Source organism: Etheostoma cragini, chromosome 18 (genome assembly GCF_013103735.1).
Source record: "Etheostoma cragini isolate CJK2018 chromosome 18, CSU_Ecrag_1.0, whole genome shotgun sequence".
Classification (NCBI taxonomy): domain Eukaryota; kingdom Metazoa; phylum Chordata; class Actinopteri; order Perciformes; family Percidae; genus Etheostoma; species Etheostoma cragini.
The window spans coordinates 22360983-22378179 of NC_048424.1; the positions used below are offsets into that span (position 1 = coordinate 22360983).

General features: G+C 42.2%; 1 long non-coding RNA gene across 1 annotated transcript; it reads right to left on the minus strand.

Annotated features, from left to right (window-relative positions):
* Window positions 1-279: 279 nt before the first annotated feature.
* LOC117961564 lies at window positions 280-6375 on the minus strand. The gene is made up of 3 exons (XR_004660436.1): window positions 6285-6375; window positions 3361-3366; window positions 280-290 (listed from the first exon to the last, which is right to left on the minus strand). It is a non-coding gene; the product is annotated as an uncharacterized LOC117961564 (long non-coding RNA).
* Window positions 6376-17197: the final 10822 nt, after the last annotated feature.

A 17197-nucleotide genomic window follows, 5' to 3' on the forward strand; every position in this document is an offset into this window, starting at 1 on the left:
TCACACAAAGAAAGTCTTTCTTCGCTTGGGCCTTTTGCTTTTTTGACTCTTCCTCTCATTAAGGCCCCTGCTCCGGCTGCAGCCATGCTTGGGGGTCCATGAGGGACTCAGCTGAGCGGTCAGGTTGAGCCGTATGCAGTAAAGCGTGACTTTGGCCTCAGAAGACCCTAAACCCTCCAGCCTGGACGTTCCCTTCTATGGAGATGGGAAGCGAGGCCAGGCGTTTTTATGATCACTTCACTGTTACATTATGTTAAAATGAGATTATGCAGGATTCCGTCACGTTGCTGCTGTCTTTGTAAACCGATCATCTCTGTGGTGTATTGACAAAGGGAATATTGCATATTGGATGTCATTATCTTGGATATCTTTTTCGTCTTTTATTTTATTTTTCTCTTCTTCGGCTACCGTAGCCATAATAGCTGTCTGTATTCTTCTGGTTGATCCTGCACAGGCCACTGTTATTGCTGCTGGAACCGTCAAATGTGATTTCCTGTCGGGGTGTTTTTCTGAAAGACCTACCTGACACCGAATATTGGAACCACAGTGTAAATGTTTTCATGCAGTGGTTCTAGGTGGAATCACAGCTGGGTTGAATTAGTAGGCAATAGATAGCAGAATACAGCAGAGTGGACATTCGTCACCCTAACCCTAACATGAGGTTATTGCTCATTATAATGATTAAAATTGAAAGAAAGAAAAGAGGTTGACGCATTCGCTTCAGGTTCGTATGATATTGTACAAATTTGCTATCCTATGAAATTTAGCGGTCTTTACAGTTTACTTTGGCCAGTGACTTTTTGGAGACTTTGCACAATGGTTCCAGAACGATAAATCAATAAAATAAATAAATGAATGATTGAAAATGTATTGTTTCCTGTCAGCCACCTCCATCTTGGCTTCTGACTATGCCGACCAATCACATGAGGTCATGTCAGGAGACAGGCAGCTTGTTCAGCCAATAGATAACCCTTAGCTCACACAAGCAGGAGGGCCTTGTGAAAAGGCCTAATTTAACCAAAACCTTTTTCCAAAGATTGTGTTCCTTTTTCAATGTTTTTGTTGCTTTTTTCAAGGTTATTATTTCTCTTCACATGTTTTTTTCTTCTTTCTTTTTCGCCTTTTTTGGGGGGAAAATTTGAAGTCTTTGTTGCTTTTTATGTTTTTGTCTCTTTTTGATTTTTTTTGTTAAACAACAGCTTTTTGATTTTTAAAAACGTACGTGTCCTGAGACGTCCCTAGATAGTTGGTATCTCAACACCCCCCCCAGTGTTGAACCCAAAGGGACGCCCTTGGCCTTGTATGTTGTGTGTGTGTGTTTGTGTGTGTGTGTGTGTGTGTTTGTGTATGTGTATGTGTATTGCAGGCAGAGCTGCAGGTCATTCAGGCCTCCCTGGATGTGGTAATGAGTGTGACCTGGCATAGTTTTCCTCTGATTGGTATAACAATTTCCAAATGCCATATATTATAATATAAATAAATATATAATACAGTATTTTATGTAAATAAATTATAGCAAAGTATACAAGCATGTGACATCCCAGGATTCTTACCCGGTCTCACGCCAGTTTATGAAATGGGCACAATATTTAGATTTAATGATTCATGTACAGGTCACGATTTTCTTGTTTATTTTGTATATATGGCACAATTGCGCGTTTATTCTTTTACATGTCATCCTGATAGCTCAGGTTGTCCTGAAAAAAAATGATGTCTTCAACTTGGTTGTGCATAACAGGATAAAGGTGATACTTAGAATATTATTAGACAAGGAGACCAGGCAAACTAAAGATTGGAAAAAAATGGCTCGGACCAAATTCAGAAAGCTGTAGACTCCCTCTCTCCTGATGTAGGCTACATTGTTACCACATCCTGAATCTCTATAATGGAAATAAACGGTAGCGAAGCAGTCAGAATGTCATGCACTGTAAGCTTAAAGGTCTGGTAAGCTACGCAGACTGGCAAACTAGTCAGAAACTACGCACTCAGCACTAACAAGACCACTCGTTTCACAGCACACATCGATGGGTCAAAGGTCAACAAAGTCGTGGAGAAAAACACAGACTTTACTCTGCCCTTGCCACCATATCGAAACATTACGGTGATTCCATGAACTGATTTTTCCACTAACTTTTAAATGTTGGAGAGACCAGATCAAGATTGAAAAACACCAGAATTCTCCTTTCAGGAGTGTTGCCATGAACTTAGTCCAGTTGAGAGCGCTATGTGTGCCAGCTGTGTGGGAAGGCCAGCCCCCCCTTGACCTCAGCAACAAGCTGGAGATAGGCAGGGCCCACTGATCTGAGAACAAGATTTCCTTTTATCTCTGAGAACTGGCAGGCGGAGTGGGTTGACTTATCAAGGACTGTTCTCATGCCACGCCATGACATCACCACCTCTGAACTGGTTATGTTTCAAATAAATGTGTCAGTAAATAAAACTTCAGACGATTTATTAATGCGGTGGATGTGTAACTAGGTTTCAGTTTGAACCTCTGTGCCTTCAGTTGTCCATCGTTGCCAAGCTGTTCCATTATCTTTACGCTTCACTGGATTGTGGGACTATACACACTGACGCAGCACCTCCTCTCGCTGGCCTGATGTTATGGTAAAACATTCCACTGACATTACCTTACTTCTTCGTTCTAATTCCATCCCGCGCTTGGGAATCTCCATTTACACAGACAGCGGTGCAGAGTCCAGCTAATGAATGTCTGCCAAGGTTGTAGTGCTGGATCTTTGTGTGTGTCTGTGCGTAGGTGTGTAAAAGTGTGGGAGAGATGGTACAATCCGGTGTATTCCTTAGTTTTCCAACATTTGGGCAATAGCTTTGTATAAGGCTAATTTATTACCAGAGACCGGCTGTGAGTGGGAGGTAGAGTGGACTCACCCCTCAACCACAAGATTGGTGGTTTGATCCCGGGCCTCCTCCGGCCACATGTCAAAGTGTCCCTGAGCGAGACCCTGAACCCCGACTTGCTCCCCAGATGCTGTTTGTAAAGCTGTCCACTGCTGCTTATGGAGCTGAACAGTGACCGCCCACTTCATTCAACATGTTAAGTGTTTTTCCCCATTCAGTTGTTTCACTTACGTTTCAAAAATTGCTTATATAGTGAGTTTTAAGTCTGGAATCAAGCCAAGCAGCAACAAGATGAACGGTGAACCAAACACATTTTAAAATGGCAAAAAAGGAACAAGACTCTGCAGAGAAGCTATCATGGAAACGTTTCAACCAAACGTTTCGAGATTGCATATGAAACACATCGTTCCTAAGACAAGATTAATTTGACATTTTTAGCTTTTACAGGAACAGAACCTTTTGTTTTTTATCCCTTGTAGCTCGTAGCCATTCAACTCGGACACATATCTAACAATTAAAATCCTTATGGAGAAAGTCAATGGGATATTTACTTTGTTGTTGAGCTATATACTTAGGATGGGTTAAATGCAGTAAGGTAAACACAATTGTGTGAATGATGAGAGTAAAGTTTTCTTTTTTTAGAGGTTTAACAAATAATGGGTGTTGTGTGTGTGTGTGAATGTAGCGCAACACAGGTTTCTGTAATGAGTCCAGGTACTTGTGAATTAACCGTGTTCTTGCATACAGAGTACAGAGCCAGAGGCCCAGTAGCCATGCAGATCAGCAGCAGGTGGTTCTCAACGGACTGGTTGGGGAGCTGAAGGAATCCAGCTAACGTGTTTACTTGACCTTAGCCTGCCATCAATCGCTCATGGCCTCCAGTTGTTTAAGGAGGAATTTAAGCTGCTCAAGAGCATTATTAACTTCTCACACCACCCTTGTTTTTAAAACTCATAGTGTATCACTTTGCACATTGTAAAAAGGGGAGCACTCAATCTGGCGTTTTTGAGTGTATGAAATGCTGAAACAAGTTGGAGAGTGGAATTACAGTGTGCCTTGAATGACTAACTCAGTTTGCTAAGGAAGATCAGTGGCATGTCGTTATTCTCTAAATGGTAAACTTAACTTTATCCATTAAGTAGGGTACAAAGTTGTACATAACAGCTGTTTTACAGATGTATAATGTTGTTTTTTTAATCAGTGTTGTGGGACATTTAAGAGGAAGTGAAGTAATTTGATTGATTTTGTTTGGCAGTGCAACAACAACTTAACACAAGATTAACATTAAGTGATGTCCTTAAAGAGAGATGGCTTACTCACACCAAGGAAACATAGACTAACATTAGCATTCATTAAGAGTTGTGTTAGGATCCACCTGATGAATGTACAGTAAGCACCATAATTTACTCTTTTAGATCACTTTTGCTCTCAGTACTCTGCAGTACGATAAAGTATGATATGATTTCATATGGTACAATATGAACTTCAAACACATCTAACAGTCACACTGATATTTTTTAGCAACAAGATAGACTGTACATGTACACATACATTCATACATACATACACACACACACACACACACACACACACACACAGTATATATACTCAGCCTGGGCAGAAGTCGCTATTTTGCGTTCATAACATGCAAGGAGTCAAAAGATACACTCAAATTTAGACATTTTAATAATCCCAATGGGCAATTAATTTGTAGCTTCCCGGGCCATACAGTCAGTCAGTTCCAACAAACACTCACCAAACAATAGTTAAGATGTTAAAGATGCCAATTGAAACATGTTAAAAAGACATGGGGACAGGTTACAATAACCAAACACATCAAATAAAAACAAGATATAACAGACAGTAAATAAAGGCTATGAAAACCAAAACTCATAGCAAGTCTGAGTATGTCTCCATCCACAGGAAGCCCATGGATGAATGACACCAGCAGTGAGTAACATGTCAAACAATCTGAAGTATCTCTTGATCTATTTGAAGTGCACAGCAAGCCAGATGTCACAGTGGACACGTCATGCTGTTTTTGTCTTTGCAGGTCACCATGTTGTGTCTGGGTTTTATCTCTGATGCTACAGCTGTGGGCAATTTGTAGTCTTGTTGTAGTCTTCAGAGCCCGACTTTGAAACAGGACTACTGTTTCACACTTGTTTGTGCTGCTATTTGGTTTTCATCCAAATCTTCTGTTGCTGTGAAGAAGTCCCTCGAGTTGTTGTGGAGGAGGGACTGCTGGAGACGCTTGGTGTCCCAGGTGATGGCTGAAATAGACAAACAGGATTAAAGTAAAAGACATAATAGGAAAAACTGTCACTTGAAGAAAACTCACATGTTGTAAAATCTGGAATTGTTACAGCTCTAATGATGGCTACTGTTTAATCCAGGATATGTGAGAGACAGGGATCTCAGTGTGCGTCATTTCAAGTTATTTGAAAAGGTGTGAGCTATAACTGAGCAGAATTTTTGTGTCCGGCCAGTGAAGTGTGCGACTGCCGTCTCAGTAGCAGCTTCTCCCCGCTGCTCTGGGATCAGACGCTGGAGGCTGCTGGCTGTTGCTGCTGTGGAGGTCAGCTGCAACAGCGAGGGGCTGTCATGAGCGTTTAGCCCCGAGACTAAATGGAACGAGACAGAAGTTAATGTGCCACACACACACTTACAACAGTTACAACGCTAACAAAGCAAAGCTTCCGCAACCGACCTGAAGAAACAGACCTGACAGCCACTGTAACACACACACACACTTTAAAAACCCACGTCAAACACACACGCCGACACATTTCACACTCAGCCCTCCCAGGCCCTCCCCAATAAACCCCAATGCCCAAGCACAATCCCTGTAGTGCAGTATAATCATTCCACACTTCCTCAAAGCCGCCATGGGGACGGTTTAAAAACAGCCATATTCCTGTTTTTTTGGGCACTGGTCACTGGAGTCTCCCATAAGTCCCTTTCTAAGGGTATGAGGACAGCCCTGTGGTCTTTAGCTACCATGTGCCACATGTAGAGCAAGCAAATGGAATAAAAAAATCATGTTTCAATGTTTCAACTGACTGATAATTTACCATGAGATGACATCCTGTTTTAAACAGCATTGCTTTGAACTGATCGCTAACATGCTCACTGTGACAATGTGAACATGTTGATGTTTGCACGTAGCAGACCACGGTCACATTTTTTACGCATCTATAAGGGATTTTTAGCTCTACATTAAGTTTTGCATTAATATGGCTATGGAGATATTATGGAACTGTGATAGGTCGGGCTGGTTGTGTCATCTCCTCCAAGTTTCCAATGTCAGTGGTCATGATGAAGACCCGCTGATGCCTACCGTGCTCTAGAAGACTTTGTACTGACTTTAAAAAGACTAAAGTCTCTCATCCAAAAAGAATCATCTCACATCCAACGTTAAAGACTGTCATAATATGTAAAGACTGGGGATCTTGCAGGGTCACAAATTGCAAGACTGCTACTAGTTTCTTTTTGAAAACTTTAACCAAGCTGGTCAGCTACTGTTAGTGTAGATAGTATAGATGGGACATCACAACTGTGCAAAAGTCCTTACGAGTCATTTAAAGACAGTTTCTGAGTAGTTGTGTGTATTTCTCTATGGATTGAACATTATGAAACTGCGTCCTGCGTTATAATACACATGGCACCTTTAAGGAAGATGAAGGCCACCTCCCCACACCCTGGTCGTGGTCTCCTATTCAGTATTGAGACAAGACGGAATAACTCTACCTGGATGTACCTCCAGTTCTGTATGTCATAGCCCACAGTAGCTCTATATTAGTGTACTATGTTACTGAATAAAACAATAAAAATACACAGTGGGGAATATGATTAAATTATAAATCCAGTTTTAATTATTGTGTTAGCCGATGGGAATGCCAGTATTCATTTTATGTATTTATTAACCAGGAAGTCTCTAGCTATGGCTTTTGCAGGTATCCAACACGTCTGAATTTTACTTTTTCTTGGCGCTAGATAGAAGTCAGGGGACCACCAAAACTGGAACTCATCAATATCTTAACCCAATTTTTCGCTACTGCATCGGGTACTCGCTAGGTGTCATATTTTGGTGCATAATTGAAAACTTTGACCTGCTAGTGGCGCTAGATGAAAAGCCAGGAGATGACCCGTGACAATACATCATCTGGAAACCTTTTAATATGAGTTGTTAAGATATTTCAGACTGAACTGAGAGTAACTAATCCATTCAAATAGACATGATAGAGTACATGAAAGACAAAGTAATCAAATATATCAAATTATGTTGAAGTCTTGTATTTTATTATGTCTGGTGTCATTCAGGTGAGAACCTGTTTTAGTCCATGGGCCACATGATCCTAATTTGATCTCAAGTGGGCCAGACCAGTAAACCACTCCAGAAAGATCAGACACTGTATCTGCCACAGAGTTTCTTGTCAGTTCGATGTTGGAAAACACTAGTTGCATCTGCTAGGACAGTGTTTCTAAGAAATAATGAATATGTCACGGACCCGGGAGCGAGGAGTAATATTCCCCCAAACAAATTCTTAGATTAAAGTTGTAAATTTACGGAAAAAGAACTCACATTCTCTGATATTAAAGTGGTAAATTTGGAATAAACTTCTCAGCAATTACCACACTTTGCAGATTCTTCCAGTGGGCCTATAAGGACCCTTTGGCGGGCCAGTTGTGGCCCACCGGCCGTATATTTGCGACCCCTGGGTTAGTTACTCTTGCAATTTCTTTTCACAACCTCCATGCTGTAGTTGCTCTTAAGTTGGACCAATTCAAATAAAACTGTCAGGGGGTTTCGTGGCTGTATGCTTATCTCTCACAAACAGGTGCACCGCCTCATTATACACACACACAAACACACACACACCTAATTGATTGCCCTATCTGTCACACGACACATTTAACTGCCTGGTGAAAGGAGGAAGCGGGGGGGGGGGGGGGGGGGGGGGGGGGGGGGGGGGGGGGGGGGGATATTATCAGCCTTTCTAAACAAAAGCAGCGAGGCAGATGTGATAAGCCTGGTTGTAGTTTAGGGAAGAAGTGGTGGTGTGTTTTTGAAGATGATTCGAACCAGACCTGGGCCGGACTACATGTGCCAATAGGCCTCCTAACTTTCCCTTGTTCTCTACGGAGAACCAGATGGGGTTTGTTATTGTAAGAAGTCAGATTACCATTTATTTTTAAAATGCTATAATCTGGCTCCTAATTAGGATGAAGATATCTGCACTACCTAGCCTCAAATCCAAAACAATATTATACATATACAACCTTTAAAATGCCACACAGATTAACTGAAGCTCAGGAAAAGTAGTTGAGGCACTATTTGAAGGGGGTTCAGTCAACAGGCTTCCAGTGGTGGCAGTAGTATTTTTAGATCCTTAACTTGAGTAAAAGTACTAATACCACCCTGTAAAATACTGTTACCTAAATGTCCTGCATTGAAAAAAAAAACTTCCGTGATCACACACGGGTATGGAATATTTCTCTTTGAAATGTAGCGGAGTAGAAGTAAAAAGTAGCATTAACAGAAAATATACAAGTGCCTCAGTGCAGCACTTGTATAAATGTACACAGTTACTGTACATTCGACCACTACTGGCTTCCTTGTGTTTCCCCCTGCACGTGTCTGACTAAGTAGGGGGTGGACATTTGTTCAGGGCATCCATCCATCCCTCCCCCAATTTATTCCTCAGTCCTTGTCCTGCCTCAGCTCCCAGCAGGCTTTTCTGCACTGAGCAGCTCTGTCACTGTACCAAGGTACTTTATGTTCCCCTCTGCCCCCTGCAGGTCCCGCTGCTGTGATTTAGAGCAAGAGGAGAAGGAGGCACCCCTCCATCCTTCCTGCTCTTTTACTGCCCCGCTGGGGAAACAGCAGCCAGGGACCCGGAAAGGTAAAATCTGAGGACGTGGAAGAGACACGCACCAGGGGTTAAACTGAAAAAGACAAAATGGGGTCAGACTTTTTAGAGGCACTCTGGTGGTAACCCTTTGAGTGAATATATAGTGTTCCATTTATTAGAGGCATCAAATTAAAACACGTAGTAAAAAATGACACTTTAGGTTAGTTTATTGATTTGTTTCACAGAACATAAAAACAAATTGCATGAGTGTCTGACACACACACACTTAGTGGGTTTGATACTGGACAATGTTACCTGTTTTGTGCAATAACACCGGCTTAAAACTTGTGCAATACTCCTTAACTCCTTAATTATGTAAATACTGTTTCATAAAAACAGTGAACATTTTCAAATCCACACTCCTTATATTTCTTTGTTTATATTTCTACTCTGATATTTATATGCTTTGTGCAACTGTAACACATAATTTCCTTTCATGGATCAATAAGGTATTTCTGATTCTGATCTGATTCTGAAATACAAAAATACGTGTCATAGAAACCTGTAACGGCTTATATAAAAACCACAACCAAAGTAAGTATGCTGATGTATATGAGGAGATTCAACCTGAACTATATTATATCCAAACAAGTCTTAGTAAAACACTTGGCTGTAAACAGCCCCCAGAGTGGCGAAGACCTGTATTTGGACCGGGATGGACCGGGATAGCACGGTTCCGGTGCATTGCCCTCTGTACTGGACCCAGTTCAGTCCATGGATCCAATCGAGCTTCTGTGTGGGAAAGTTCTGCTCCGCGTGCTGCCATGCCCTGTTACACCCTGTTACACCCTGTTACACCCGGCTGCGCCCTGCTGTACCCTGCTGTGCCTTGTTACACCCTGTTACACCCTGCTACACTCTGCAGTGTCCTGTTACACCCTGCTGCGCCCTGCTGTACCCTGCTGTGCCCTGTTACACCCTGTTACACCCTGCTACACTCTGCAGTGTCCTGTTACACCGTGCTGCGCCCTGCTGTACCCTGCTATGCCCTGTTACACCCTGTTACACCTTGCTACACTCTGCAGTGTCCTGTTACACCCTGTTACACCCTGATACGCTCTGCAGTGTCCTGTTACACCCTTCTATGCCCTGTTACACCCTGTTACACCCTGCTACGCTCTGCAGTGTCCTGTTACACCCTGCTGCCCCCTGCTACGCCCTGCTGTGCCCTGCTATGCCCTGTTACACCCTGTTACACCCTGCTGTGCCCTGCTATGCCCTGTTACACCCTGCTGCCTCCTGCTACGCCCTGCTGTGCCATGAACTACTACAACACAGTCACTCTCACTAGCCACTGTGGAGGGTGGCATCCCTTTATACTGTAACGCTGGTGGCAGGAGTAGCCTAGTGTGCCAATGCCCAACACAGGAACACATCTGTGACCCAGTCTTCTTTGAAAGGCTTCTATTGCCCGGCAGGTAAACTTTTTCAAAGCTGATACCTGTTTGTAATACGGGGCTTTTGTCTTGAAGGAACCCCAAGAAATGTTATCCTCTGAGGGAACTTTGTGATAGAACGCGTGAGGAATGCGTCGGTTCATCAGATCTCTGAGCCCCCCCCTTTAAATCAATGATGAATGGGAAGCAGTTCTTCAGGGTGCGAGGTGATCAAAGGCGTGGCAGGGCTCTGGCCTTGGTTTATGAGAGTGGGGTGGTCAGCAGACGGGCCCCAGGATCACAGGGGGGAATTCACTTTTCCACAAGCACACATCTGTGTTTGGCTCCCATAAATATGCTGAACTAATGCAGAATGCTCTGTTCAGATTCCTGTGAATTATTGAGACTTATGATCCTTATAAGGCTTTTGTTATCGCTGACATAGTTAACCATTCGTGTCCTAATATAATGGCATTTATGTCCAAAGTAACCTTTTCAAAAGATGCCAAATGTGTTCAGCTCTGTGCCTGGGACACCTTGTATCTGCTTGTTGGGTTTTTCCAGTACAAGTCTTGTCTACATTGCAGCAGGGGTGATTTTAGACCCGTTTTATAAAAACATGACCCTGGCACTGCTAAAAAACAATTGCTTAAAAACTGTCAGTGTTAATCTCATGTGAGCTAAGGAGTCCAGATTTGGCAGATTTAAAGCGAAGTGGCTGAAGACCAGGTCCTGGATAGATTTCAACATCATGAAACACAAGTTTTGTAGCCTGACATTATATGTTGACATGTTCCATTTACCCTCTTGCTAAAGAAGCAGGATTAATTCAGACCACATGGCGAAGCTAAAATTAAATACTTCGGTCCATGCATGAACAGCAGTGTTAGGATTTGGGCAGACAAAACGAGCTATAATATTATTTATAGAATTGATGGAAATATGATTGTATCTAGAAATCTGGCTGACAGAGTGGAGTGAAGGGGCTTCTGAAGTTCACTGACCTAAGTTGTTCCCAAATTCCCAGCATTCCCTGCTGTACCAATGGAGAACACAATATTTTTAGCACAGACTGATGAATACGGAGAGGAGAAAAACAGATGCAGAGGGGAATTGTTTTGTTTCTTTTGTTCTTTTCATGCAGTTTTTTTATTGCTAAATCTCCTAAATCTCTGCGATATTTTTAACTTCAATATTTTTAAATCAACTGACCGTTTAAGAAGAGGTAAAACTTGTCCTCTGTCCACTGAGCTCATAAAGTGCATCTGATTTACTGCCACACGTGTATCTATTGCCACGCAGTCACGGGGCGATTAACTTCCCACTTCTGCGTCTTTTTTTGTTTGTGTTTAAGCCAACATTAATAATTTGCTGCAACAACGTAGTAATGTTATGGAGTTGATTGTGTTCATGTAGCAGTTGTGTACTCTCTCATACATTGTGATGAATGAGGCACAAACCAACACAACAAGATCCTAGTCCTTTGAGCTCTGTTTTGGTCTTAACCCTCCTGTTTTCCTCGGGGACAATTGTGACGGTCTGTTATACTTAGCAATGGTCTGTTATACTTAGCAATGGTCTGTTATACAGAATTATTACATGGTTTGGTTGAATTGTTATGTAGAATCTGGTCTGTTGCTGCTCAGTATTACACACTGTTACCATGGACACAGTTCTGTTCACTCTGGAGGACAGCTGTCAGTCAATTCAGTCCAGATAATATATCAGCTGTGGCAAAAAGTGGGGAAACATGGAGCAACATCTGTCCTCCAGTTCAACCAATGACATCCGATGTGGTGAGCGTCTGTCGCTACATCTCTTCAGCAAATAACCTTTCCATCAGCCTTGATCGCCTGAGCGGGAAATCGATCAAGAGAAAATCCAATGGGACTGAAAATATTTCCTTTGAGTCTATATTCATGAAATTCCATAGAATTTTGCTGTTTCCATGCAGCATATTTCATTCGATACCACTTAATTTGAATAAAACCGTGTTGATGGAAACATGACTTTGTTAAATCCCCACATTTCCTCTCAGCTCCTGTTCATGTTTGGAACCTCAACCCGGCTCCCAGCTGAGGCTCAACACCGCGACTCCCCCACAGCCGCCAGGCAGCAGGCTACCAGGAGCCGTAAATGGAGGGTACATTTTGTTAAATGAGCCTTGACAGCAGCCCCCCCAAACACATGCTCCGTCTGAAGAAGGAAAGACCTTGTTTATACCCTGGAGAAATGTTAAAAACCTATTTGCCAGAGGGGTCAAAGGTCAGCCCTGTGTGACCCTGACTTTTTGTTTGTTCAGTGGCTCACCACCTGGATCTGGTTCTAATTGTGGCTGCTGGCTTAACATGTGCCTTTGTTACAGTAGGGGGAGGTTGGAGTCATTTATTAAACAGGTGGGGGGGAAACAGGCTGACAGGCCACTTCGGGTGTGTTTAGTTGGAGCCGAGGTGGAGCAGTGTGTGTGCGTGTGTGTGTGTGAGCGTGTGTATGTGTGTGTGTACGTGTGTGTGCGTGTGTTTGTGTGTGTGTGTGTGTGTGTGTGTGTGTGTGTGTGTTTGCATCAGCAGTGGAGAAGGTATTGTATTCAGATCCAGAACCAAACTGTAAAAATACTCAGTTACAAGTAAAAGTCCTGCGTTGAAAGGACATCAGGTCATCATCAGGTAAATGTACTTAAAGTATTAAAAGTAAAAGCCGGTTTGGACGCACTTTCGTAGAATGAGAAAGTCCCAACTTTTGACTGGTACTGTATTTTAATGTGTTTTTTGTGCAAAACTCTTACTTTGTAAAGTAACTAACAATGTCAGATTGGAAAAGAGTTCCATATCCCCCGTCTGAAATGAAGTGGAGTAGAAGAAGAAAGTGGCATGAAAAGAAAAGACGCAAATAAGATCACGTACTGAGTACTTGAGGTGTTTAAACGGTAACTCACTTCTACTGCTCTTTCTCTTTTTCTTTGTTTTCTTCATCTGCTTCTTTTTCTCTGTCTTTTAACTACGCTGTCTTTCTCTCTCTCTCTGTCTCTTGTCTCTCTGTCTCTCCGGGTCAGTGTTTTTTTTTCGGTAGAGATGCGGAGAACAAAGACGAGCGCTGTGGCCTCAGCGGGGGGGGCTCTGTTAGCCTTTTAGCCGTTGTACTCCCTGTGTCTCTTCTAAAACACATTGCAAACCTCTCGAGTCAACATATACTCACTCACTCACTCACTCACTCCCTCACTCACTCACTCACGTTGTGCAGCAGCCTCGGTCACAGTGCATGAATGTGTGTGAATGGTTCCAGTACTGTGTAAAAGCCCTTTGATAAGTAGCTATATAGAAACAGTCCATTTGCAGTACATTTTGCGAGGAACATATACAAATTTGACAGTCTCTGCTTCTACAGAGCAATATGTTTGATGTATTTGTGAATACCTGAGAGAGCATGAATCCATATGGCCACCATATGGATGTGATGGTTAACCGATGATGCAATGCGAGGGCAGTGGGTCAGTTCTCTCATCTCATAGGCTCTACGCTGTCCACAACTGTTTCAAATGGAAAACAGCTCTGCAGAGCAGTGCCTCGGGACTGTTTGATGCGGACACAACCTGTCGCCACATCCAAGTGGAGAGCACTTTGGTTTAAGTCACACCATTTTGTATTTTTTAGGATTTGTTTTTTCAGCTAGAAGTGGATATTGTGTGCCTCTGGCTGGAATCATTCTTCCCATTTTCAGTGATATCAGTTGATGTAAGGCCACCTGTCAGCACATTTAAGCAAGAAACTATGATATGATTCAATTGCTGCAATCATAATCACCCTTCATTTGTCTCTGTTGATGAACAATCTCCATACGACACCCCATTCCTGCATCAGTGTAGTATTATCTTCTCATATTAATTTAAATGTAGAAAATACAACAACGTGCTTCCAGAGCAGCTTGCTACTGTTCAGGCCACTGATGATACAGTTATGGCAGATTCCTGTTTAACACAACATCATGGTACCGTCACAACTATTACATGCTGCTTTGACTGCAGTGGGCTGGGTCACACCGTTGCCTTGGTGATGAAGTGATCTGGCTGGTGGAAGATGGAGTCATCCATTCTCCAGGCACCAGAGGGTGACAGAGCTCTGCAGCACATGGAGACAGGACACGCTGACGGGACTTCGCTAACATTTTACACCAGGGAGAAAAACAAACTGGTGTGAAAAAATGGACTTTCCATTTATTTAAAATGTACTCTTATGATATTAGTTGGGGTCAAACAAAGGACGGAAAATGGATATACATCCATTGAATCACTGGAGCAGTTATTTTTTAATTTGGTTTTTGTTTATTTATATACTATCATTGTATACCCCAAAAGTCTGCTTTTATTTCATGACATTTTGTTTAGTGACACTTTTATTTTGTCACTTTTTATTATCTTTTAAAATGTCATCATTTATTTATTTAATTTGGCCCGAATATGACCACGGTTATAGTTTTTATGAATCAATAAAATGAATAGTGATGTTTTCCATGCCTTGACAAACAAAATTTAAATGAATGTTGACTCTATAAAACTTAATGTTGATTCCGTATGTAGATTTAGGAAGGATCCCTAAGAACATTTCAAAAGAAAATAAATCCACTTGCGTGAAAAATTGAATAAAGTACAACCACATTGCACAGTAGATTTATTTTACTGCTTGGATTTGTGATAATAATACAGCACTGACCACCATGCTGAGATACAATGGATAAGGCAAGAGAAAAGGTGATGAAGTGGGATTGATGTCCTTCTAATGCACTCCCTCATTTCACTCTAAGAAGACGTTTGGGAAGGGGCCCTTTTTAATGATAATTTAATCCTTTTTTTGCAGGTCTCTCCCTCTCTCCACTAATGCAGACACATGCATTAGTCATCCTGCAAGAGAGTAATAGTTACGCCCATTAAATCATCTGGCTCTTTTCCCTCTCCCCGTGATGATCGTGACTCCAGGTAAACGTTTATTATGTGACATGAAAACCACAAAGTGAAAATGGTTTTCTCCAGTGGAGACACAGCGAGTACATGAGTGAGAGTGACAGACACAGAGAACCATTAAATCCACACAGTGTTTGAAGAGAGGCCTGATCCTCACTGACCTGTACATCGCGTCCATCACACAGGAGAGTCATAACTGTCATACCGTGCCACTGCTGGAAAGCGGGTGTTTTACACCTCTGACCCCTGGTGCACGGGGACTTGTGTCTTGGAAAAAAAAGATACTTTGAACAGCTCACTGTTGACCTCAGGGCCCCCCCTGCATCTCGGGGATTTGGGGTAGCTGTGGTGTGTAAAATGCGTGTTTGCAAGTGGAGCCACAGTGGAAACTAAAGAAAGAAACGCCTGCACGACTGTATAGGTTTTTTATTCCTATCCTCTAATGTGACTAATAGGAGCGTTTTTTATGGATTAGCGACCCAAGCGGTGGCAGGAAACACGATCCACAGGAGCGTTTTCCTTCCTCTTATCTGATGTTAGGTCGCGGTTTTAAACACATCGTTAACGTTGTGAAATAATTGGTTTGGCTAAGTTTTTAAGCCCCAAAACTACTAAGTCAAAGGAGAATCCCATCCAATTTTTAAGCTACTGTTGTTCGCCATGAATGTGTGAGTCCAGTCCATAGAAACAACCATGACCATGTAAAGCAGGACTTCTGGACCAAACGGCAAGTCAATCCGGACCCAGCCCATACCTGGTGTAGTGAGTACAGTACCTCATGTAGCGTTTCCTATTTTAATTTTAATTTTCTATTGACCAATTGTCCATCAGAAATGTCTATGCACAAAAAAAGGCAACAAAAACATTGAAAGAGAGGCTAAAGAGGTCAAATGCTGGCAACAACGATGCAAAAAGCACAGTTAAAAGGAAAAAAAAAGGAAAAAAGGCAGACAACAGCAGAAGAAAATGTGGAAGAAACTAAAAAGCTGAGAATACTGTTAAACCTTTATTGCATGAATAAACTGACTGAATGTTTTTTTTGGTTATTGCCAATTGTTTCAGACCTTTGACCTCGAATTAAAATGAGATGCGGATCTTTAACCTTCCCGTGTCCTCGGGTCAGATTTGACCCATTTACAAAGAACTTCTTTATCAGAAAACAAAAACGTCAAAAAGCACACATTTGGTTTTTAGAAATAGTGACATAAAATTGGAAAAAGGTGACAAAAATGTCGAAAAAAGCTTCAAAAAAATATCCGAGAACCGCTGATATACAGGGGTTGATGATGTGGTTTGCCCTCTGAGCCAGCTGGGTTTGCCACGATGAACTGTTGTCACTAAAAGAGTCGTTTCACTATACTACAGGTACTGTCTCATGCCATGTTAATCACAGACTCGTTACATTTTTAATAAATAACTCCAACTGCTTGGATGTCATGAGGTATGTGTGCAGCAGTCTGTAATGTCTAAGTCTTGAGCGGTGCAGATACATGAGGAACTCCACAGGAAGCAATCGGAATTATCTTGCCCCAAAACAATACAGCTTAAAGATGGACATGGGAGTGACTTGATCTTCACAGTAGAGCAGTAAATATATTGAGGGTATGTGTGTTCTGTGGTGCCAGGATGCTGTTTGTGCCTTTTATAGAAAGCTTCACTGCCCCTTCAGGAATTAGCCTTGCATGATGGACCTTTAGGAGCCACCCCTAAAATATAAACATTTTAGCTTCTATACCAGGTCTCGGGCAAGAACGGGGCCACTGGGGGACATTTGATTGCCCACTGGAGCCCCCTCTCCCCCAATCCATTGGCTCAGATTACTGTCACTTTGCTGCCTTCTCATAGATTGCGTCAGTGATGGAATTCCATAATAGCTTAGCATCTGTTATTGTTCCTAAGTATTTATACTCCCCTACAACTTCAATCCTTTGCCCCTCCATAATGCCCATACAATAAATTAATTACTTCTATCCTATCCAATATTTCCCACATTTTTTATGTTTCAAAATGTCACGTAATTAGTGCACTGTAGAGTGTGTTCACCATTTTGTAGAGGTTTTCGTATTCTCCGATGTGATTGGTGCAGCTGGCCT